This window comes from Podarcis filfolensis (assembly GCF_964270895.1).
Source record: "Podarcis filfolensis genome assembly, chromosome: 11".
In the NCBI taxonomy this organism is placed as follows: Eukaryota; Metazoa; Chordata; class Lepidosauria; order Squamata; family Lacertidae; genus Podarcis; species Podarcis filfolensis.
Genome location: NC_139613.1, coordinates 45,017,378 through 45,041,157, shown reverse-complemented (window position 1 = coordinate 45,041,157; position 23,780 = coordinate 45,017,378). Strand labels below are relative to the sequence as shown.

Sequence of the window (23,780 nt, the reverse complement as noted above, 5' to 3'; positions counted from 1 at the left end):
GGGGTGGCGCTGTGATCTAAACCACTGAGCCTCTTGGGCTTACCAATCAGAAGGTTGGTATTTCGAGTCCATGCAACGGGGTGAGCTCCCTTTGCTCTGTTCCAGCTTCTGCCAGCCTAGCAGTTTTTTCAAGATGTTTGCAGACAAACACTAGCTCCCTCGGCCTGAAGCGAGATGAGCGCCACAACCCCATAGTCAAGTTTGACTGGACTTAACCATCCAGGGGTTCTTTACCTTTACCTATGTGATCTTCTCATTTGTAGCTTTATTTGGTTACATGTTAAGGGATCTGTTATTTTGTAAAAAAATAAATAAATAAATAATCCTGATTTGGCTTTACTGTAAACCACCCTGAGCTTGCGCAAAAGGCGGTATGTTAAAACATCTAAATAAATGTTGGAGACACAAAGCACTTGAACTCACATAAGAGTCCGCAAGATATAAAAATAAGTGTTTCATCGTGGTAGCCTTAAAGAATTATAAGCATCAAAAGACAAGCCCAGAAGAATGCCTTATCAACAGTTCATTGACGGGAAGTCTTGACAACTCAACACAGAGCACCAGCCTAATATATTAGTAAAACATAAATATCCCTGAGTTTCTAAAAATGTCAGGTTTTAAATAGCTTATGTTGGAGCCAGAAGGGCCATGAATAGATTAACTCTGTTATTTCCCAGCTTTTAAAATCTTAATACCCTATCATAAAATATACACTGAAGCATCTGCTTGGAAATTTGGCAAAATATCCTGCTTTGTGTTGACACAACAGGTACCTATTTATGCCCCATCCAAATCCTCTTATTCAGAGATGGCCGTTAGGTGGTGTGAGGAAGCCACCTCTGGCACTTGATTTATCAGCAAACTTGTTACTTTTAAATTTATTATTTTTGAATTCTTGGTTTTGGTGACAAATTCATGAGGGATTTTGTGCCTCACTTGCTAAATAACTTGGCCAGCCCTTTGGTAGTATGCAATGGGAGCGGGGAGGGGCAAGAATTTGCTATTCCACCTTTGGCACCAAAATGTATTGGGACAGCCTTGCACTTATTTATTGGAACTTTATTGTACTTGTTTATTGTACTTAGATATTGACAAGGGAGATATTTGTGGGGGAGGGGTGTACATGTATCCTGCAATCCTTTGCACACTTACCTGGAAGTTGCGTGCTGGAAATGTAGGTTTGCACACTTAAAGTTGATTAAAGTGACCCACCCAACACAAATTCCACTTTACAAAACTTGGACTTTTTGAAGCTCGAAAAGTGATGAGAAAATGCATTAAAAAGTGTGAGACTGAAGGTCAATTGACAGGAGAGTGTATAGACCCTCCACAAGCTAATCCGGATGAATGCTCATTGTCATATAAACTTGCCACAAACAAATTAGAACGAATGTTCAATAAAGAGTGGACATAATCTAGCCTCCCCAATGTGCAAGCAAATAAGGATGAAATCTGGAGATACCCACAGGCTATACTGCATGTAACTTGGGAGCAGGAAGAGATAAATGAAACCATTATTATTATTTTTATAGCAATGATGACTAACTGCAACCTTTATGTTCAGAGGCATGATCATGGTTCTTGGGATGGAGGCAACTAGGAAAGGACTATTGCCTTTATTTCCTGTTTGTGGACTTCCTGAGGGCAGCTGGTTCACTGCTATAGGAAACAGGATGATGAATTAGGTGGGCCTTTGAACAATTCATGGAAAAAAATCTACACAAGCTGCATTAAAATGAGTGGCGGCTGTGCAAGGTTCCCTTTTATTACAATGGAGCCCACGTAGGAGAATTTCTCAGTGGATTGTGTATGTTTGTGTATTAATTTTAAAATGGCATTAATTGACAGAAACATCTCCTAAACATCTTGCCACTGGTTTGTTTTTGTTTACTGCATAACTGTCAGCTAGCAAACGTCTTCTTTTTCTCCCCAAAGAGAAATTGGTTGGTGTCAGATGCAAACTATTTCCTGTGAAAAAGTATCCTTTTACCACTGGCATTCACTTCAGTCATACATTATTGCAAACATCTGGAGCTCTGCAGAGAAACCCAGCCTGGATTCCATCCAAAACCAGCACAATCAGGGCAGGCGGAGGGGGGGAAAAAGGATTGAATGGGTAAAAACAGGAAAAGGATGTGGGAAGGAAAGGTAAAACGTTGAATCATTATTGAGAGAAGAGAGGGGAAACAGAGTTTGTTCTCCTTAAAAACAAACACGGTAGATAAACATGCCATCTCTTGTATTTAGTTCCTTTTGCATCATTCACTCTTAGAACAGCTCGTGGCAGCAGTATGCACAACATAAGAAAAGGATTCGAACATACCCTTTCCATTCACTTCCATTCAGCTTCTTTTTCTATGAGTTCCCAACCTCTAAATCATTTTTAAAGATGTCATGCAAAATTCACAGGAATTCCTGTAAGGGCCACTTTCTGCAAATGACGACTAATGAATGGAAATTCCCTTCTCTGAGAATGCGCATCACATCGCGTCTTGCAAAGTGTTTCCAGATGGGCGTTTATGGTGGGATCAGTGCTGCTCATGCTTGTTCCTCTCTCACGCAACAACACTGGCAACGAAACGCCACCCTGCATTTCATTTAACCCAGATTTACCCATTCCACAGGAAATCGCGAAGGTTCTAAAAGCTTGTTGCCAACAACCCATTTGTGATATCTAAATCACCCATTTCATGTTGTTGTTGTTTAGTCATTTAGTCATGTCCGACTCTTCGTGACCCCATGGACCAGAGCATGCCAGGCACTTCTGTCTTCCACTGCCTCCCGCAGTTTGGTCAAACTCATGCTGGTAGCTTCGAGAACACTGTCCAACCATCTCGTCCTCTGTCGTCCCCTTCTCCTTATGCCCTCAATCTTTCCCAACATCAGGGTCTTTTCCAGGGAGTCTTCTCTTCTCATGAGGTGGCCAAAGTATTGGAGCTTCAGCTTCAGGATCTGTCCTTCCAGTGAGCACTCAGGGCTGATTTCCATTTCATAGAATTGTAGAGTTGGAATTGGCCCCAATGATCATCTCTTCCAAGCCTATCTGTAGTAGTAAACCTCTATATGGAAGCTTAATTGTCTTTATTAAACCCTTGGTATGCAAAGTACTGTACAGTTTATATGCCATTCCCATGTGACAAGGATGAGAAACCGGAGGCTCTCCAGATATTCCATTCTTTCTGACCACTGACCATGCTGGCTGTGGTTAATAAGAGCTGGAGTCCAACAACATCTGGAAGCTCATAGGTTCTCCAGCACTGATCCATGGAAACCACTATTTACATTTTACAAGTAGGAACAAGACCAGCAACACTTGAATATGCCTTTCAGCAAAGTCTCCTAAATCCTACATATTGGTCAGGCAGTTAAATCATGCTTCAGCACTGCTGCCAGGACAGAACCTCCTACTGCACCTGAAGGCAGTAGGTTAGCTCACTGAGGGGCACAGGACAGGACAACAGCTAATGTTTGCTCCCTGACTGTCAGGGGCTGGACTGAGGAGGAATGGTGGGGACTGCCCCCTCCCCTTCCTGCACCTTCCCGAGAAGAGGAGGACAGTATAGATTTAGAACAGTGGTTTGCAGAAGGTCATGGTTCAGAGGCTGCAGAGGAGGGAAGCTGGGAAATATTGAGAGAGCAGCAAGAAGAAGAAGCACCGGGGAGAGACAGACAACAGACTCAGTGTCTCTAGAAAGCGTTCCTGACCCCCCCCCCCCAGGACCCGGCATGCATTGAGAGAGGTAGAACAGAAAGCTCAGAGGCAGAAAGCACAGATCAGCCAGCACAGGGGTGATGTAGAACAGGAGGGACTGAGGCAGGGCCAGATTTAGTTTTGATGAGGCCCTAAGCTACTGAAGGTAATGGGGCCCTTTATATGCCCAGCTGTCCTTTGTCAGCAACAAATTGTCACTGTTTTTTGTGTTGAAATATATGCTATATGGTAATTTATGGACCTAATAGGTATCTAAAGCCATTTTACTAGATTCAAGTAGGTAGCCGTATTGGTCTACCATAGTAAAAATAAATTTTTAAAATTCTTTTAAAAGATAGATAAAAAGACACTTCTTAAAAAACCTAAAAACTCCCTTAAAAGAATCAAGTCTTCAAAAAAGTTATATGATCTAAGAAAGTCTTTAAAAGAATCCTTCCAAAAGAATTAAAAAATTATAATGTAGCACCTTGGAGACCAACTGAGTAGTTTTAGGTATAAACTTTTGTGTGCATGCACACGTCTTCATTTTATTTGTTTTTTATCTTATATTTTGGAAGTATACATCCAGGTTTTTTTCCCTTTAATTTTTTTGGGGGGCCCCAAGAGAGTGGGGCCCTAAGCTATAGCTTGTTTAGCTTATACGTAAATCCAGCACTGGACTGAGGGGGTGGAACTTTACCTGGAGTGCCATTATCTAAGAGAGACAGCATTCCTTTGTCTTTCTCTGTGAATACTGAATAAACTACTGGGTAAGAACTCTTCTTGTTTATCTGCTTCTTGGCATCCCACCATGGGAGGGATAGGATTCCCTGAAACCTGACACTAACCTTTGCCAAAGGACACCACCTCACTCTGACTCATGGTAGGCCTGGTCCTGAAGATGTCATTTAGTAAAAGGGATATATTTATGTTCTATAATGTACCACTGCAGGGAATTTGAACTTATCTACTCCTATAGGCACAATTCATCTGCCCATCACATGAAAATGAGATATGTCACAGGGATTTACAATCAGGACCAAAATTAATAAATTCAAGTCCTTATTTATATGCATTTTAAACCCAGAATTTACCAAGACTAATGTTTCTACTAATATTATTACATTCACACTTGCCATAAGTAAACACTGTTTTATCTATGAAGATGTGAGGCACTTTGATGCTACGGAGGTGCCCTGCATTTTTATCAATGTTGTTCATGTTGCTAAAAACAGATTTTGTTAATGTTCCGTCTAGTTGTGTTAGTATTTGAGGTTATGTCCTTCCATTTTAAACCAACACAGAATGATTTTTCCTATCTGGACAGAAATAGCTGGATCACATGGTTGTTGGCCCACCCTCATTCCTAATAAGCTCTTTAGCTATGAGGAACTATTTCTCTCTCCCTCTCAACATGAGATGAATAGAGGGTGAGCAAGTGCAGAAGTATCACTGACATTAATGCAGGAGCAGAAACTCATAAAGTTAATGGAATTTAATGTACTATAAAGTGGTAGATGTCAAAATAGCCCCACAAATCATAAGAGTCTCTTTGGTCCTGGACATACTTTTGTTTTCAGTTCTGCAGCAGGGGTGATGCATATCCCTAACTTTTAGTTAAAACTATAATTGTGGGATGGTAACCAACCTAATCATTGTCTGAAACCTTAGGATGCTGCTGCCAATAAGTGTAGACAATACTAGGCTAGATAGGCCAATGATAACAGTATAAGGCAGCTTCCTAGGTTCACCTGTTGAGATCTGATGGACAGCAGCCTCTCCCAAGGGACATGCATTCAATGGAAAGTTCCATAGGATCATAGAATTGTAGAGCTAGAAGGGGACTCCGTGGTCATCTAGTCCAACCAATTGCAAGGCAGGAATCTTGACTAAAGCATCAATCATCTGCTTAAAAACATCCAATGAAGCAGAGTCCACAACCTCCTGAGGGGGTCCATTCCACTGCAGAACAGCTCTTACTGCCAAAAAAATTCTTCTCAATGTTTAGTTGAAATCTCCTTTCTTGCAACTTGAATCCATTGGTTTGAGCCCTACCATCCGGAACAGGAGAAAACAAGCTTGCTCCATCTTCCGCATGACAACCCTTGGGATATTTGAAGATGGCTATCATATCTTCTCTCAGACTCCTCTTTTTTTCCAGGCTAATCATACCCAGCTCCCTCAACTGTTCCTCATAAGGCTTTCCAGGCCTTTGATTATTACGATTGTTTATTGAATTTATCTTGGTCACCACAAAAATCCACCCTGTGGCGTTGCTATTGACATTTCAGGAGATGTTTCACTGCAATACAAATGGCAACCTCTGAGAGGGGATTTTTTTATTTAAAAAACTAATAATTACACAATGAAACAGTGTACACATTCATTGCATTCATGAACTTTTTAGTTTGGCCCTAATACGACTGTGGTGCTGTTGCATTTGCCATTTTTGTTTGGCAGATCAAACTACTCTTCCTACAGAAAATCCTGGTGGAATGCAACCCTGACCTGTAGTAGTTACAAACATTTATCTTCATCCCAGTTTAATATCTTGAAAGAAAAAAAGAACAGAAGATGGCTCCTGCTAGATACACCCAAATGTCCATTGAGTTCAGCATCTTGTTTTCTACAATGGTTGATAAAATACCTATGGGAAGTTTCAAAGAGGAGTATGAAGGCAATAGCCATTTCCTGCTGTTGTCCCTCGGCATGGTGCCTCTTGTACATTAACAGTGTCATTGGAGCAGTGCGGGATGTACAGTTTGTAGCTTCACTTCTCTCAGAGAATGGCAATGGTGAAATTTTGCCTGTTAAGCAAATCGTAATGGCACTCCGCAGTTCTGGAACTGAGGAACCATTACATCTGCCTAAGGCTTTCAAGGAGATACAGGCCCCATATTGTTTAGAAAGTTGGTGTAGAATAAAACTGGGGAAAGGTTTATCCCACTTCCGAATAACAGATATGCAACTGTCAACATTTAACATTGGTATCATTTCTTCTGTACAGTACATAGTCTATATCCAGTTCATGAAGAATGATGATGTGGAAATCGTAACGAAAGTAAGAAGTGCAAAGAGATCAAAGCCGAATATGGAAAGCAGTTCTTTTTGAAATATGGACAAATCCAATCTCAGAGGTGATTTGTAGGGCATGTATATCTACACCCCACTGCTCTCACCTTCAGGTTATCAAACCTTGTCAGACTTGTTCATATCATCTCCAGGAGCCGATGTTTGAAGAAATCAACAGCAAACTGTATCTGAAAGAAAAACATCTTGCATCCACCCCACATCTTCATGAGAATAATGTTTGCCAAGAACAAGAATCATGACATCAATGGTGAGATTGTCTTAGCTAACAGGAAGAGACGTTTTATGAATAGTTTGCATTTGATGCATCTTTCATCATGAAGACACAATCATACGCAAATTTGCTTGTAAACAGATGACTCAATGGAACTTATGTGTTCTATCCAGGCTGTTTAGGAATATGTCTCCCATGTGATTTGCAAGCTTTAATATGTATACCACCTATAATAGTCAGGGGAAAGTGAAATATTCTTGCAGTATATTTCATTTGTCGGATAAAATGTAAATACCATGCTAAGTCTGGAGTCTTATACCAACTTGCCTGTGTCCAGGGCAGCTGTCTACCAGCTCCATCTGGTACGCAGGCTGAGACCCTACCTGCCCGCAGACTGTCTCACCAGAGTGGTGCATGTTCTAGTTATCTCCCGCTTGGACTACTGCAATGTGCTCTACATGGGGCTACCTTTGAAGGTAACTCAGAAACTACAACTGATCCAGAATGCAGCAGCTAGGAGTGTGGTGGAGTCTCCTTCTTTGGAGGTCTTTAAGCAGAGGCTTGACAACCATATGTCAGGAGTGCTCTGATGGTGTTTCCTGCTTGGCAGAGGGTTGGACTCGATGGCCCTTGTGGTCTCTTCCAACTCTATGATTCTATGATGCCTGGGACTATGCTCCATTGAACTTAGTGGGTCACAGGGCCAGCCTGCTCATGAGGTGGTCTGAGGCAGCCGCACTAAGTGGCAGAATCCCATGGGGCAGTGCCCCTGTGAGTGCCCTTCCTGCCCCTGCCACCACTGTTGGAGAAGCAAGGAGAAGTAGCAGCAGTGGCTTCCACCAAGGTCTTGTGAGATGTCACAGTACTCTCATGAGATCCCCACAAGCTCCCCCATGATCTCTCTGGAAGCAGCCACTGTCGTGTGACCCTGGTAAGCAAGGCTTCAGCTGAGGGGTAGTGGGGGCACTTTCCCATTTCACCTCAGGTGGCAAAACTGGATGGTCTGTCCCCCGTGGGTCTTATTTCTGAGTAGACGTGTATAGAATGGCACTGTAAATGTGATCAGTCCTCATAAATTACAGACCACACATTTATGATTATGCTCAGTTTGTCTCTGAGCTGTTAAATAACTTCTGACCTGTTTTAATTTGATTTTTGTGTGTTTCCGTCCTTGCTGTTTGTCCACTATTGGAGAGAGAACATATTAGCAACTGTGACACTGTAATAGGATTAACGTTCATTTGGGTTTGCCCAGCTAATCTCACTGGTGCCTAAAGGAGACCTAATCAAAATTATATACTGTATATTAAGTTGCCTATAAACGCAGACTTGCCATGGACAAATTGAATGATAATTGGAATCCATTCTTACAAATACCGTATTAGGGTAAGAGCTGGTGAATTACAATAACAACCTTATAGAATATACAGTTTTGGGTTTTCCCCCCTCCACCTTTATTTTCCCTTCTACACAGGTTCTGTTTCTCTTTTTCTTTCTCTTTTATTTACATCTCACCACGTCTGGTGCACATATAGTTATGTACTTTCTGAACTTTCAATAAAGATGTTTTAAAAAATTTAAGAATTTTTAAAATAAAAGTTTAAAATGCTTGATAGTGATACAAGCTAAATTAGTTGACCGCACTTGATACGGGCTGTGCCTTCTGACGATCTGACCTTTGATCAACCCATATCAAGATGGATCAAACATAAGAATATTTTCTCTATATTGAGCCCATTATTTTACTGCAGAAAATCTCCAAAATCAATAATTCCCTCTTTTTGCTTTATTAATTTGTCCTGAGATACCAGGTTGCTGTCACATCATCACTGAAGAGTTTATTCAGGATTTACAAATTAGATTTGACAAATATTTATATCGCAAAATATGCCAGGACCTCTGAGCACCTTGTGAAATAAATAAGTAAATATTCATAACAAATTATTGACTCCTAATGAAAAGTCTCTCTTCCCCAACTCTTGCATGTGCATGAGCTGCTGCACATGAGATATTCCCTTTAACAGATGAGTCAGTAATCTGTTCTGGGGATGGGGTATGAAATGCTTCGACTCAATGGCCCCACCCCTTTAACAGCCAATAAGGAGCTTTTGTTGCAGCCAATAAGGAGCTTTTGTTCTTCCCATTCATCACCTTTGTTTGTGGATGGATGCAGAAATTGGATCCTAGTGCAGAAACCTGTTTCAAGACCAGCTCACCTTTCCTGTACTTACCGGTAGGTGTGATAGTACAACAGTTGTCTCTGGCTTCTGTTCATGATATGGATCAATCTCAACAAAATGTATTTGAAATGGAATCTTAAAATAGGGGGCCAACAATGAATACTGCTGCAAGACATATCTTAAGGCATTTGCAATAACATTTTTGTGATGGGACTTTTGGGTTTATTGTACTATTGACAAGATTAGCATCTATACAAAATAAATAAAATGAATTTCAAAATGCATGGCCTCCCTCTGAAATGTAGGACACATTTTGATATACATTTCAAATGTATATAGCCCACAGAACATTGGCATCTCTGAACAGATGACTAATTTCCCCTGCAACAAAGTCTAAACAGACTCTTGAGTGATTACATAAAGCTGGACTTATTCCTTTATAATTAGTTTTGCTGTATGTCATTTAAGGGCAGATCTCCTTCCCCTTTAAGATCTCAGAGAGCTTATCTGTGCAATCTCTTTTGGAGTCTCAGCATTCACGATAGTTCTTTGGAAGCAAAGCACAGTCCAGATTTATTTTATTATATGAACTAATAACCTTTCTATACCACCCAAGAGCTGAAGCTGTCTGAGTGCCTCACAGAATAGAGGTTAAAAGCATAAAATAGAAGAAAATTACAACAGATCACAATGTAAAATTGAAGTGCAAATTAAAGCAGACACAAAATTAAAGCAAAGTAAAACAAAGAGTAATCTTTGCAGTGCAAAGATCTAAAAAGCAGGAGCACTTTTTTAAAAAATTAAAAATGGAAGGACTAAAAAGCATTTTCAGAGTACTTCCATAGCTGATTTCAAATAATTTATTTTCTTTTCAATCAGCTTTTTATTAAGGCTCTTCATAATACATTACAATAAAAAGCAAACAAGTCTAAACCAAAATAAAAACAAAAAAGAGAAAAAAAGAATGCAAATTCCTCTTTCACAGGTAAGTCTTAACTCTTGTCGCTCCCCGATTGTGGAATGCTCTCCTCAGAGAGGCTCACCTGGAGCCAACGTTACATACCTTTAGGAACCAGGCAAATATTCCTCTTTACTCAGGCCTACAGGGTGAGCTCCCGTTGCTCGGTCCCTGCTCCTGCCAACCTAGCAGTTCGAAAGCACGTCAAAGTGTAAGTAGATAAATAGGTACCACTCCGGCGGGAAGGTAAACAGCATTTCCATGCACTGCTCTGGTTCGCCAGAAGCGGCTTAGTCATGCCGGCCACATGTACGCTGGCTCCCTCAGCCAATAAAGCAAGATGAGCACTGCAACCCCAGAGTCGATCACGACTGGACCTCATGGTCAGGGGTCCCTTTACCTTTACTATGGCTATTAAATAATCTATGGCTTGTAGCAGTGTGGTGGAGTGGCTGTTATTATGATGACTACTTTATTATTAGGCTGTCTGTCAGTATGCTTTTTATTATGTTTTTATCAATGATGTTCTGTGGTGTGTTTTCAGGGTTGTACACCACCTAGGGATCTTTTGATAAAAGGTGGTATATAAATTGAATTAATAATAAAGGGATGATGATAATAATGAAGGAATAATGAGGTGAAGGTGACAGCAAAGATTAGTCACTTGTTTGGGTCAATCGTTTGGGAAACCATGAGGATGGAGATACACCCCATATGTTGATGTTATGGGTTGCCCTGAATGAGAGCCCTATGGGCACAGTGAGTTGGATGTGGGTTGATACCCCTAATGAGAGCTGGAGGTACCTGGTGGAGAGCCAACCAAGACAAGAACTTGGCTGGTTCTAAAAGGTATGGATCCTGAGAGAGAGTTGGGGGAGTTTTATGCTGTCTGTTGTTGCTTGAATAGTTTGAGTGGGATGTTCTGGGGCCTAGAGAATTATAAAACTATTCCATTATCTGGAGTGTGCTGCTGATGTTAACAGGTTTGTTGTATTTTTATGTAGTTAGTGGGTGATTTATCGACTAGTTGTAGCTGAGGAGATGTGGTGTGCGTTGTGATTGTGAAGAGCCTGATTGTATGGGGGGGGGTGTTAAAGGAGTTGCCTGAAACTCCTGTGGTTTTATGTGAGGATGTGTTCAGAAGTATCGGTGAGGTGTAGTTGCTTGGTTGCTGTGTGGGTAGCTTGTTGAGCAAACATGTGCCCCAGAAGTTGTGACGGAGGAGAAAAGGTGAGGATACCTCATAGCAAATTCTAGGCAGGTGGCAATAAGGCATTGGATGGAGGCAAGTCATCTATAAAAAGAGGACCTAGATATTTTTGGGCCATCTCCTCCTCTGGCTCTTCACCCACCCTTAAGGGATCCAGCTATTCTATCACCAAGTCTTCTGATCTGGAAGTGCTGCTACTTAACTAGGTTAGCTCATAATTTGACCACACACATCCAAAACTTGATCAAGGATAAGAAAGCCAACCTTGCACGTTTTAGGAAGACCCAGCTCCACCACCCAAGGCTTCCTCCAACATTGGCTGGAAGAGGAGAGGATGGTTCCATGGTCCATACAGTTTGCATTTCCCTAGCCAGGGTGGGGGTTGAGGACTTTCATCTGGAGTTGGGTCAGAGACAGATTAGGGATGTTGCTGGTGTACCACCCACCATGCTGCCCAGCAAACTCCCTGACTGAGCAAGCTGAGGTGATCTCAATCATAATGTTGGAGAACCACAGGAGAGTTGTTCTAGGGGACTTCAACATCTATGCCAAGGCTACCTCAGATGGGACAGTTCAAGGCTTTAAGGGATTTGGAGCATGTTGTCATCAGTGTACTGATGATACCCAATTCCATTTCTCTGTTACATCTAAATCAGATGTAGCCATCCAAATCTTGGCTCAGTGCCTGGATGCAGTGGTGGGCAGGATGAGGACTAATTAATGGAATATGAATGTGATGATAGACTCTAGTAAGAGAGAGGCCCTGTGCAGTGGCGTAGCGTGGGGGGTGCAGGGGGGGCCGGCTGCACCGGCCGCAACATCTAGGGGTTAGGGTTAGGGGGCGCAAATCCACGGGTTGGGGGCGCAAATCCACGGGTTAGGGGGCGCAAATTACTTGCCTTGCCCCGGGTACTGACAACCCACACTACGCCACTGGCCCTGTGGCTGGTTCCTGATGGTGTTGCAATACCCCTGAAGGAGAAATTGTGTAGTATGGGGGGGCACATGGGGTATGTCAGGTAAATCTCATCATCCGTCTTCCATCATTGAAGTATCAGTGAGCTCCAGCAGGATAGGAAATTAAATAGCTTTAAGTCTACATATCAATAAGGTGAGTTTGCCTATTCTGACTGAGTTTTCTTTCTCTGTAGCCAATGGGGTTCACAGCTACGTAGGTGTGCTATTTTACACAGCTTTGCTCCTGGATAAGCAGGTAATAGCTGCTGCTAGGAGTGCACTTTGCAATTACATGTGATACATCAGCTGTGCCCTTTCTTGCAGAGCAGGGACTCTACAACTTTCATCTGCGCCATTGCATTTTCACAGACTGAAAGCTGCAATGCATTCTCTGTGGAGTTGCCACTGAAGACGGTTCAGAAACTTCAACTGGTGCAAAATGATGCAGACAATTTCCTAGCAAGTGTAAACCCAAGAGAGCACAAGACACCAACTTCTCCAGCTATGGCAACTTCCACTTAATTAACAGTGCAATCCTCTGCCTGCCCTCAGAAGTAAGTCCTGCTGAGTGTAAGGGGACTTACTCCTAGGTAAGTGAGTATACCATTGCAGCCTGGTAGTACAAAAACAATTCCCATGGACCAAACCTTTATATCATTGCATCTTCATTCTTTTCAATAGGCATTCATTTTTAAATCAATCAGATTTCCACTACTTAGTCTGGCTGGAAAAAAATTGTAATCGACTTTGATCCAAGTTGAGAACTGTTCATTGGGCAAAGATATCTCCACTCACTGGTGTGGATATTTAGTCCAGTCAAATTAGATACAGCAATGTTCCAATGCAGTTTGACACACAGCAAAAAAATATGAACGACCTCACTGCGTTTTAAGCCAGTAATGTGTACACAGCCCCAGTTAGAGAAACACCAAATTGTTATTAAGCTGTTGGGTGGAGGATCAGAATTGATTTTTTCCCTCTTCAATGGTAAATAGGTACAAGAGCTTACAGATACAGTTTAGAACTCAATGCATACATTCTACATACTGTATATAATTTTATATATATATATATATATATATATATATATATATATATAATTTTATTAAATTTTCTGTTTACTATTTAGAGTATTCATTTAAACAACCTTAAAATATCTACGACTTCCCTTCTTCTGTTTCCATGGTTCATTTTGCATAGCATAAATCCCTGCATAGTTTGTACTGTATAAACTAAACCATTCAGTATTCCATTATTACTTCCATCAAAACTTACTTACACTGTTGAATTTATCTTAATGCTGCCAACGTTTTCAAGGGCACACATTCTAAATCCTTCATGTAATGAGGAGACAGGGATGAGCATGCTTGCTCTCTTCCCCCTCCTCTGTCACTAGCGCCATTGTTCTCCACACATTTGGAACCTCATATAGGCTCCCTGTGTGATTAAGAACCCTGGAAAACTGGGGTTCTAAAATGCCTGGGGAGCCTACATGAGTAGAAAAGGCTCACTCCTCCAGATGTTATCCCTCCAATGCACATAAGGTAATGGAGATAGCCCAGGTTGGAGGAAAGTAGAGCTAGCAAATTTAACCTCACACTGCCTCACTGCATGAGGGATTTGGAATTCTTGAATAGGGATTAGGGCTCCTACGATTTTGCAATCCCAAATAGAGAACAGAGGACCTAAACTTCAACAAGAGAGCATTTAAACAGGCAAGTTCCCCCATAATTCCAGCCAAATCACCATTTTAAACATTGCAATTGAGTGCTGCAGATTGAACAGTTTCATATATTATGTTGCCAAGCTTTTTCCCCTTTCCTAAATTAATTGCAAAGTACTGTAGTTAGAATAGTTTTTGATTTTTGAATTAATAACATCTTACACTGTTCTTGCATTGCCCATCCATTTTTGTTTATTTTTGCTGCAAACAAGTAAGTCCTCGGTGTTCCAGTTCTCTTGAATCATATTTGCATTGATTGAAACTCTCTCATTTGCACAAAAGAGCAATTGAAAATTAATTTAAAAACACATTTGGTTTCACATATGTTTTCCATAAAGCTGTTATTTTAAATGGGCTTAATTAGAGCAGTTTGTCATACTTACTGGAAACTGGCATAGTGATGTGGTTTCAGCCACAAAATTTAGGCAGTGATTGGGTAGGGGGAGAAAGCTATGTCCTCTAAAAATGTGTTTCACAATGTTCATTGGCAGTTGATTGCAGAGCATATTCTATTTAACTGCTTCTAAAAATGTGTAGATGCATCCATGTGCCATTTTGTCTTACAAGGGCCTGCACAAATTAATTTGCCCCAGTGCCAATTCAGCTACAGCAAATCTGAATTAGTTTAGTGTCCATTCCTTTATAAGGTTCAGGAATACTTCGAAGTAGCGCATTATCTAATCCAGAAACTAGGTAGTGAGGTTACTGGCACCAGAGCTAGGTAAATCTGAAATCTATTAAGCCTAACACTGGCAGGCTCCTCTAGAATTTTTGCCTCGCAGCCTAAGGGCCCACAGATAAGGGTGTAAGCTTTAGGAGAGGATAATAGGAATAATGCATGAAACACTTATTGTTTCTTAAGCAGAAGCGTTGTAAATTTAAACAGGTAAAACAGGTAGAGAAAAACAGGATTCCACACCTGATGGCAAAATGTTATATCGCAAATGCAAATAAATCACTTTTTCTTCAGCAGTCTAGCTGAGTCCCCAGATTTACAGAAGCTGTCCTGGTTTCTGATTTGATCCTGGAATGTCCCGCTTTTCCTTAGGATCTTCCTATTTTCAACGGAGAAATGTTGGAGGGTATGGAGTTATGTGACCCTCAAGCCAAGGACTTAAGTAACTAGAGAACCATTAGAAGACATTTGAAGGCAGCCCTATATAGGGAAGGTTTTTTAAAAAATAAATCATGTTTTATTATTTTTTTATACAGTGGTACCGCTGGATGTGAACAGGATCCGTTCCGGAGCCCCGTTCGCATCCTGAAGCGAATGCAACCCGTGTCTGCGCATGCGCGGGTCGCGATTTGCCGCATCTGTGCATGCGCGCGATGTCATTTTTAGCGTTTGCGCGTGCGCAAGTGGTGAAACCCGGAAGTAATGTGTTCCGTTACTTCCAGGTCACCGTGGAGCATAACCTGAAAACACTCAACCTGAAGCATATTTAAGCCGAGGTATGACTGTATATGTTGGAAGCTGCCCAGAGTGGCTGGGGCAAACCAGTTAGATGAGTTGAATAGGATATCCCTATTTTCATCGGAGAAATGCCGGAGTGATGTTGTTGCTCTGTGAGGAGTATAGGTAAAGTAAAGAGACCCCTGACCATTAGGTCCAGTCATGACCGACTCTGGGGTTGCGGCGCTCATCTCGCTTTATTGGCCGAGGGAGCCGGCGTACAGCTTCCAGGTCATGTGGCCAGCATGACTAAGCCGCTTCTGGCAAACCAGAGCAGCGCACAGAAACACCGTTTACCTTCCCGCCAGAGCGGTACCTATTTATCTACTTGCACTTTGACATGCTTTCGAACTGCTAGGCTGGCAGGAGCAGGGACCGAGCAATGGGAGCTCACCCCGTCACGGGGATTCGAACCGCCGACCTTCTGATCGGCAAGCCCTAGGCTCTGTGGTTTAACCCACAGCGCCACCAGCGTCCTTGTGAGGGGTATAGGGGCCTCCTAAAAACTCCCAGCACTCGGGAGTCTTTGGGGGAAGCCATGACTGTTAAACTGGTATGAGTGCTTTCAATGTATGGAACAGATGTGGCCATATTCAAATGGAACGGTGTGATGGATATGGGTAGTTACTAGAGAACTACCACCCTAATTGTATGCTTTCTGCAGTTGCCAATTGGATAGGGGGGTGACCTGGCCTGCTCCTGAGCCTTTAAGTGAGGATTGATATGCAGAAATGGTTAGGTGAACTAACATGCATATTTGAGAAAGGCTACTCTCAAAAATGAGCATCCCTGCAAGAATGCTAGCCAGCAGGACAGAAGGAAACTCTTTGTGGAGCTGAGCTCACCTCAGTTCTGTTAGTCTCTGTCGCCTCTGTCAGGAATTCAGCCTACACTTGAGTAAGATCCTGGCAGAGACACATGCCCGGCTGGCATGTTCCCTCACTCCTGGTCGATCGTTGAGGAGCTTCATAAGCTTTCTTCAGCCCAAACATCACAGCGACCGATGCCAACCGACACCGGCACAGTTAGAGATCTGCAGAGTTTGCACACCTTGCATGACAGACCTCAGCAACTCAGCATTTTGGCTAATCTACTTTATTTACATATAAACACACACAGAGCTCTGCAACATGGCTCCCTTGCTCTCTAGCATCAGACAGCAAAGAGAAAAAGAACAAGGGACAATAGTCCCACTTCACGGAACACAGTAACACAAACATCCTGTCTCCGTCACTTCCCACTCTGTGGAGTCAAAACATATACCGTCATGTGAAAGACAACAGTCCCATGACTGCAATCATGGAGCAGGAATTCTAACAGCCTCTGCCCCCAATTTACCTTGAGACACAGGGAGGAAAGGCCACAGGTGGGGTAAGTTTTCCCACATGGGACTGAGACTACCAGTCCTGGAATATCCAGTTGGAAGGATGCAATTTTGATTGGGGTGCTTATAAATGTTCAGTTCCTTTAACAATGACCTTATATCACTCCTGCTGGTTGCTATATTGGAAATTCCTGGGAAAGAGACACAGTGCCTGGTTCAAAAATTGGTAAACCTACCATAGCAGTTGTGTCCTGCTTTCCCCATAGAACTGGAAGCTTTAGTGCCAAGTTGGCTGTGAAGTGATGGCAGCAATGGCGGCAACAGCATCTGTTTAGGATGAAACTCTGAAATGTAAATAGCCAAGGGACATTGGCTCTGTCAGAGAGAGATATTAAGCCCCTGATAAGAAAGGTACAAATGTACCCTATTTTATAGGGCTCTATAAAATAAAATGAAAAGCTGAGAAAGAGAAAGGAATCATATTTGGACTGCAAATGGTCAAAAAGATTTGGCTACCTCTTCTTGTGCTTAACTTACATCCAAGACTGAGGAGGGGAAGCAGTAACAGGATCAGTAAGAAAAACGCTTTAAATCAGGCAGAGGCAAACTTGGCCCTCCAGATGTTTTGGGACTACAACTCCCATCATCCCTAGCTAACAAGACCAGTGGTCAGAGATGATGGGAGCTGTCGTCCCAAAACATCTGGCAGGCCGAGTTTGCCAATGCCTGCCTTAAATCCAGATCAGAGGCATACTAAGTCAAAACTTTCTCTTAAAAGAAGGAATAGGTGCCAACTCCCTGGGGCCCTGTGTGCCCAAGCACCCACAAATTCCGGTGTCAGTGCCATGTACATTGCATGGCACTTATGGCCCCGGGGCACCCCCGGGGCACTCCTGACAGGAGGCATAGAGTTGACAGAAAGGAGAATTTACACTTTGACAAAATCTGCAGTATGTGGGCACAAAAAGATTAGCAAGTATAAATTCTGAATGTTCCAAATTGTAATGCACCCCCATTTCCTTAGATCTAGGGGTGAGGGTCTGTCTTTTGAGTCCTTTCTTGGAAGCCCTCACTCATTTAATGATATAATTCTATAATTTTGAAAGCCCGGTTGTTATTTTTACAGCAGCCTCTCATTGGCAACAAACAATACCCATTCTTGTTGCATTGTTACAAGTATATATAATCTCCTCTTTGGAGAGTCATAGATAAGGCCAGATTAACATATTTCTCCCATTTTGTCAAAAATTGTGCTTCATTTGGGACTAACTGCTTCTTATCCTCACTATCCTCCCAATGTCTTCTTTGTATTAGCTTGATTAAATTCATCCTTAGAATAATGTACCTGCTGGATCTGTTTACCTCTGTAATTATTTCCAATCAATGTTGCCGCGCCAGGGGCCTCCTGGGGAGTTTGCATCTTCCTTACAGATTTTAACAGAGCACCGGGGTCAACCCTTTCCTGTGTACCTGAATCTATTTGAAGAAAGGCATCAATCACTGCAATTTTATGGCATATACCTTGGGAGAAATTTGAATCTGATTTTGCTTTGATGAATGATTGCTATAATGCCTTCTACACCCAAGATGCAACAAATCTGAGACAGTGTTCCCATTGAGTAGTTTTTAATAGGTGACAAAAAAGATGTAAGAGATAAATTCTCTTCTTTATCCTGAAACTGAATTAGGCCATTCAGTTCTCTATTGACCATAACAGGAGCCATAAAGTCCAATAATCTAATAAACTTGTGATTCCCTATTAAAATTTCATAATAAAAAATTAACTGCCTAATTTATTTAAGATGTTGAAACAATTTATGGACAATTTCACTAGTCAGCATACCTTGTAAGCTTAACATTTCCAGATTAGATACCTCCTGCATTAATATTTGCTGCGGACTATTTTTCTTTCCGACAGAACATTTCCATGGGCATGTCTGCAAAAGTGGCTTTGCCTTAGCAGACAGCACAATTTTTTGGTGATCTTTCCTACCTACAAAGACTTTGTGCCTCCTGAAAATCTGGCCCTGATAGCTAGAGAACCCTCCAGAACAGCACTGGATATGATGCAAAAGACTGTCATAAGTAGTGGTGCCCTAATTTGTGCAAGAAGACTTAAGGTGGTTGAGGTAAAGTCACCAGTGAATTCAATCCATATTGTTCACCTTAAAAATAAAAAAACCCACACATACACATTTGGTGAAGTTTATCCATTTCCTGTTGTCTCGTGAATATGTCTGGTATCATTATGATTTACATGCAAATACTCTAGGATCATAGTGTTGTCAATCTGACTGGAAATTCCTCTGAGAGAAAAAAAAAATGCTATTTAAATTACAAGATTTCAGAGGTAGAAAACAATCAGAAACAGACTGCGTCAAATTCACAGGGAAACTAGTCTGAAGGTGCATGAGGCCACTACTTTACTGATGCTAACCAGGTCTCTATCTGGTCAGTGTCTGAACATCTCCTGGAAACAACATTTATAAAGCCTTGATATAAAAAGTGGGATATAAATGTGCGTGGAAAATAAATATATATTTCAAGAGGAAGACAATTGTCCCCGCTCCTCCACATGCAGCTGTTGGGTGTCCTTGGGCTAGTCACACTTCTCTGAAGTCTCTCAACCTCACTCAGCTTACAGAGTGTTTGTTGTTGGGGTGGAGGGGAAAGGAGAATGTTAGCCACTCTGAGACTCCTTAGGATAGTGATAAAGCGGGATATCAAATCCAAACTCTTCTTCTTCAAGTTGGCTCCTACAAATGTCCATTGCATTCTTCGAAGAATCACAATAAATGAAAATTAAATCTGTAATTCATTTAATTTCATTTATTATATTTCTCTGCCACTTCTCACTCACATGAATCACAAAATGACTTACAGAAAACAAATAGTGGCATAGTAGAATATCCCAACTGCAGCATAAATCATATAAAATTATTAACAAATCATCAGCAAAACAATGGTAAATCATCAGTAAAGCAACCGCCTTCTATAAAACACTACTAACAAAACAACTTAAAAAATAAGCTAAACAGCACAACCACAAGAAAAGACGTATTCTAAAATTCACAAAGCATTACATCACTCATAATCTGCAAAACAGTATTAACCACATTAACAAACTAATTCACACACACTCTTTCTCTACTCCTGTAATTCATAGTCTTCCATTCAGTTCATCAAAAGACGCATACACATAATGCCCATAGCAGCAAAAAGACTTTGCCTGGTCAGCAGAGATTCCCATTCCTCTCTTGAAACATCTCCCTTATGAAGGTTAGAGGGTGGGGCAAGGCAGGTGGACCAAAAGCTGAAGTTCTATTGGTCTAATTAAAACCAGAAGCATCCTATTAACTACAAGAACTTGGAACATGGATCATCATTATCTTTTTATTATTATTTGCATGCCGCCTTTCCACAGTTAAAACAATGCTCAGGGCGGCTTACAATATGAAAAGATTTGCATGATTACAGACAGAGCAAAGTAGTCATAAAAATAAATAAAAACACATTAAAAACTACATAACCAAACTGAGCCATTTCCACATAAAAATAAAGATACAAAAAGTTGATATCAGTTAATATCAGTTAATATCAGTTAATATCAGTTAATATCAGTAACAACAGCAAAAACTCCAAACAAAACTCACCCCCAAAACACCCTAGTACTTGCTGGGCAGCAGTTGTAGCAACAGTTCTTATGAGGCCTGTCAGGGCCTGCCCTGGGCCAGGTGGAAAGAGGCAGGACCAGGGCCCTCAGGCACTCAAGCAGGAGAGTCTTCCTGGGCGGCAGCAGCAATGGCAGCAGTCCTTACGAGGCCTGTCAGGCCCCGCCTGGATGGGGAACCTGTGGGTGGAGGAACCTGTGGTCCTCCAGAAGCATAGCTGTCAACCTACAGATTTGAAAATAAGGGACCAGCAGCCTCGAAAATAAGGGATCAGCAGCCAAAATAAGGGATTTTAGTCAGCCAGCAGCCAAACGAAGCCTCAAGTGGTGGTTCCCACAGCTCAGCAACCCGGCAAAGGGGATGCAGCAAGGAAAACCACCGGCACCTCTCCGCTGGGAAGCGCTGAGCAAAGGCGAGTCCCCAGGCAACATGGCCGATTTGATCGGCACATGGCATGCAAGCTCCACCCCCCCCAGTTGTTCTTAGACTCCTTATTGGGTGAGCAACGCAGCCAAGCAACACAGCTGGAGCCTCCCTCCTCCCTGGCCGGCAGGGAGGGAGGGAGAGGAGCTGCTTCCTTTGAAACCCGGGAAATTTAAGGGACATCATCAATAACGGACAACAGGGGGACACAGCGCTGGGATAAGGGACTTTCCCACCAAATAAGGGACGGTTGACAGCCATGTCCAGAAGTTGTTGGAGTCCAGCTTCTATCCCCCCAATCATTGGCTCTCCTGGATGCAGTTGATGAGAGCTGGAGTCAACAGGAGGGAAACAGACTCCCTATCTCGGACTTAGGTTTCTTATTTTGACTCCCCTCTCCTCTGATACCTGACATAATTTTTAAAAGTAGAATAAACGCCCTTGTCTCAAATTTTTAAAAAAACCACACATCTTAAAATGGTAGAACTACCATTTTCGCTACTACACTAGCAGCTTTGAGCTGCAGGTTTCTGCATGTAAGAGAAAAGATGGGAGTCGTCTGCTGCAGACCATGTAAACTAGTTAATTGCTGGGAACAACCTAGCCTTCCCTCTTCAAATCGGTCAAGCAACTAACTTAAATAGCCAAGCAGTGGGTTCTGCATTTGGAATGGGATTAAACTAGTCTTTCCCCTGCTACCTCCTCCCCCAGAAGCAGCCACCAAACATTCATCTTCCAGAGCCCACATGCGGAAAGCGGATGCTTAGTTAAGGTTCCTGCAGGGGCGTGTGGTGAGATGAGCTGCTTCGGCAGCCAAGGGTATGTGGGGAACCTCAAGAAAAGCATGGCCCAAGTTCCCACACTTCTGCCTGAGCATGAGTCATATTCAGCACTTGTCTCGATTCTGTTGCCAATGTCTTTGATTTATATGACAAAGTTAGGGGAAGCAGCACTGGGCAGCATATAGAAATTCTTTTGATGAGCATCATAAAGCTCACAAACACAGCTACATGTCAGTGAAGGAACATACGCCTACTGGCAGGCATTTGATACATTTCTACAAATAACATTCTGGCAGGTGACACATCAGATGTGGGTTTTTTAGCAGCGCAGTAGCCTGGTGATGGATGCTGAGTAGAAACTGGAAATACTTGACTCCAGAAAATGATGTGATTGTTGCAGGGGGCAGAGCAAGAAACTGCTGGTATTGCGGTTAGGGATTTGCCAGTTTGAATATTGCCTCAAAGACTCCCACAGACCAGGTTAAGATTGCCAACATGCCACCATGACCTATATCTCTCGCCATCTTCCTCAAAGTTGTAATGTAGCATCAACCTGAGAGCCAAGCACTGGGATCCACGGGCTAGCTGTCAATTAGTTCTCTATGGAAGTTTATAACCAAAGAAACAAATGCAAGTATTGGGCATTCACAGTGGGACCAGGTGTTAAACAGGGTGGTGTTATCGCCCCAACTCTACTTACTATTTTCATTGCCATAATCCTACACTTTGTCGAAGGGAAACTCCCTGTGATGGGTGTGTTGGCACTTTCCCCCCACACGCCGTTGGCCCCACTCTCACTTAGATAAATTGCCCCCACCTCACTGAACAACCCTTTACCTGAAGGTCTCTTTCTCTTTACCCTTAAAATTTTAGACCTTTGTGAGGGGGTAACTAGTAAGTTGGAATCTCAGACTAGTTTTCTTTAAATAAACAATAAATATTTATTTAAGGCAAGAATGTAAATAACACAAATGGATTCAGCTTAGGTTACTTCAGGAATACAGTGTGATTTCAATTAAATTCATCCTCAGTTGTTTTTGCATTATAGGTGTGGTTCCTTCATACGGTCCTTTCATTTTTTATTTTTTTATTTTACTGTTTTATTAAATTTGCTTAATAACATAACATTATTATATGTATTCTATAAAACAAAGAATACAAAACAAAATTCATTCATACTACAATGCATAACTACACAACATTAATATATATGGTTTCTGAAAAAAGGCTTACATAACAAAATCACTTCAAAATACCATCCAGTTTACTTTTTCTTTTCTTTTTTTCTTTTCCTTCCCCCTCCCTCCCCACTCCAACCCTCCCCCTCCCCTGGTCAGGCCTTACCATCCCCATTTCATCCCACAAAACACCCGCAATTTCCCAGGTTTACAGGGTTGCAAATGGATATTTTTCTGGAAGCAGTTAAAACAGAAATTAGCACTAGACTTCCACTAGGTTACACTAGAAGCGCCTTTTACATTGTGTGAAAGATGACATAAAATGTGGAAATTAATTGGTAAAGAAACATCAGGAATATCGTACCCTCCAACATTTCTCTAATTAAAATAGAGATGTCCTGTTTCTTCTTCTTCACGTTATTATTAATACTGTGCCCATCTAATTGGGGAGCCCCAGCCACTCTGGGTGGCTTCTAACATATATTAAAATGTAATAAAGCATGAAACATTGATAATAAATCCTTCCGTATACAGGGCTGCCTTCAAGTGTCTTCTAAAGATTGTATACTTATCTCCTTGCCTCAGGAATCGCATGATGCCATACCAACCAACATTTCTCTGATGAAAATAGGGATGTTGTAAGGAAAAGCAGGACATTCCAGGATCAGATTAGAAACCAGGACAGTTTTTGTAAATCTGGGACTGTCCCTGGAAAATAGGGACACTTGGAGGGTCTGGAATATGGAATAAAGTGCCATCTGACTGCAGTCATATATTCAGAAGACTTCTCACTTTTCGTAGTGGCTCTCACTGCAGGAGAGCACCCAAAAACAAGATGCCTCTCGCCTACTGGTGGTTTGTTCACTGCCAATTTGTTTTTTCAGCATTTGACCCTTACATATTTCCTTGGTATGGAATGCTGAGAC

The 23,780-nt window shown here is 41.9% G+C and overlaps 1 protein-coding gene across 1 annotated transcript in view; it reads right to left on the bottom strand.

Annotated features, from left to right (window-relative positions):
- PRR16 (proline rich 16) overlaps nt 1–23,750 on the bottom strand; it is a 143,589-nt gene extending 119,839 nt beyond the window's left edge. Inside the window, exon 1 of the mRNA XM_083577134.1 lies at nt 23,647–23,750. The gene's annotated coding sequence lies outside the window, so the exon portion shown is untranslated. The remainder of the gene's footprint in view (nt 1–23,646) is intronic.
- Nucleotides 23,751–23,780: the final 30 nt, after the last annotated feature.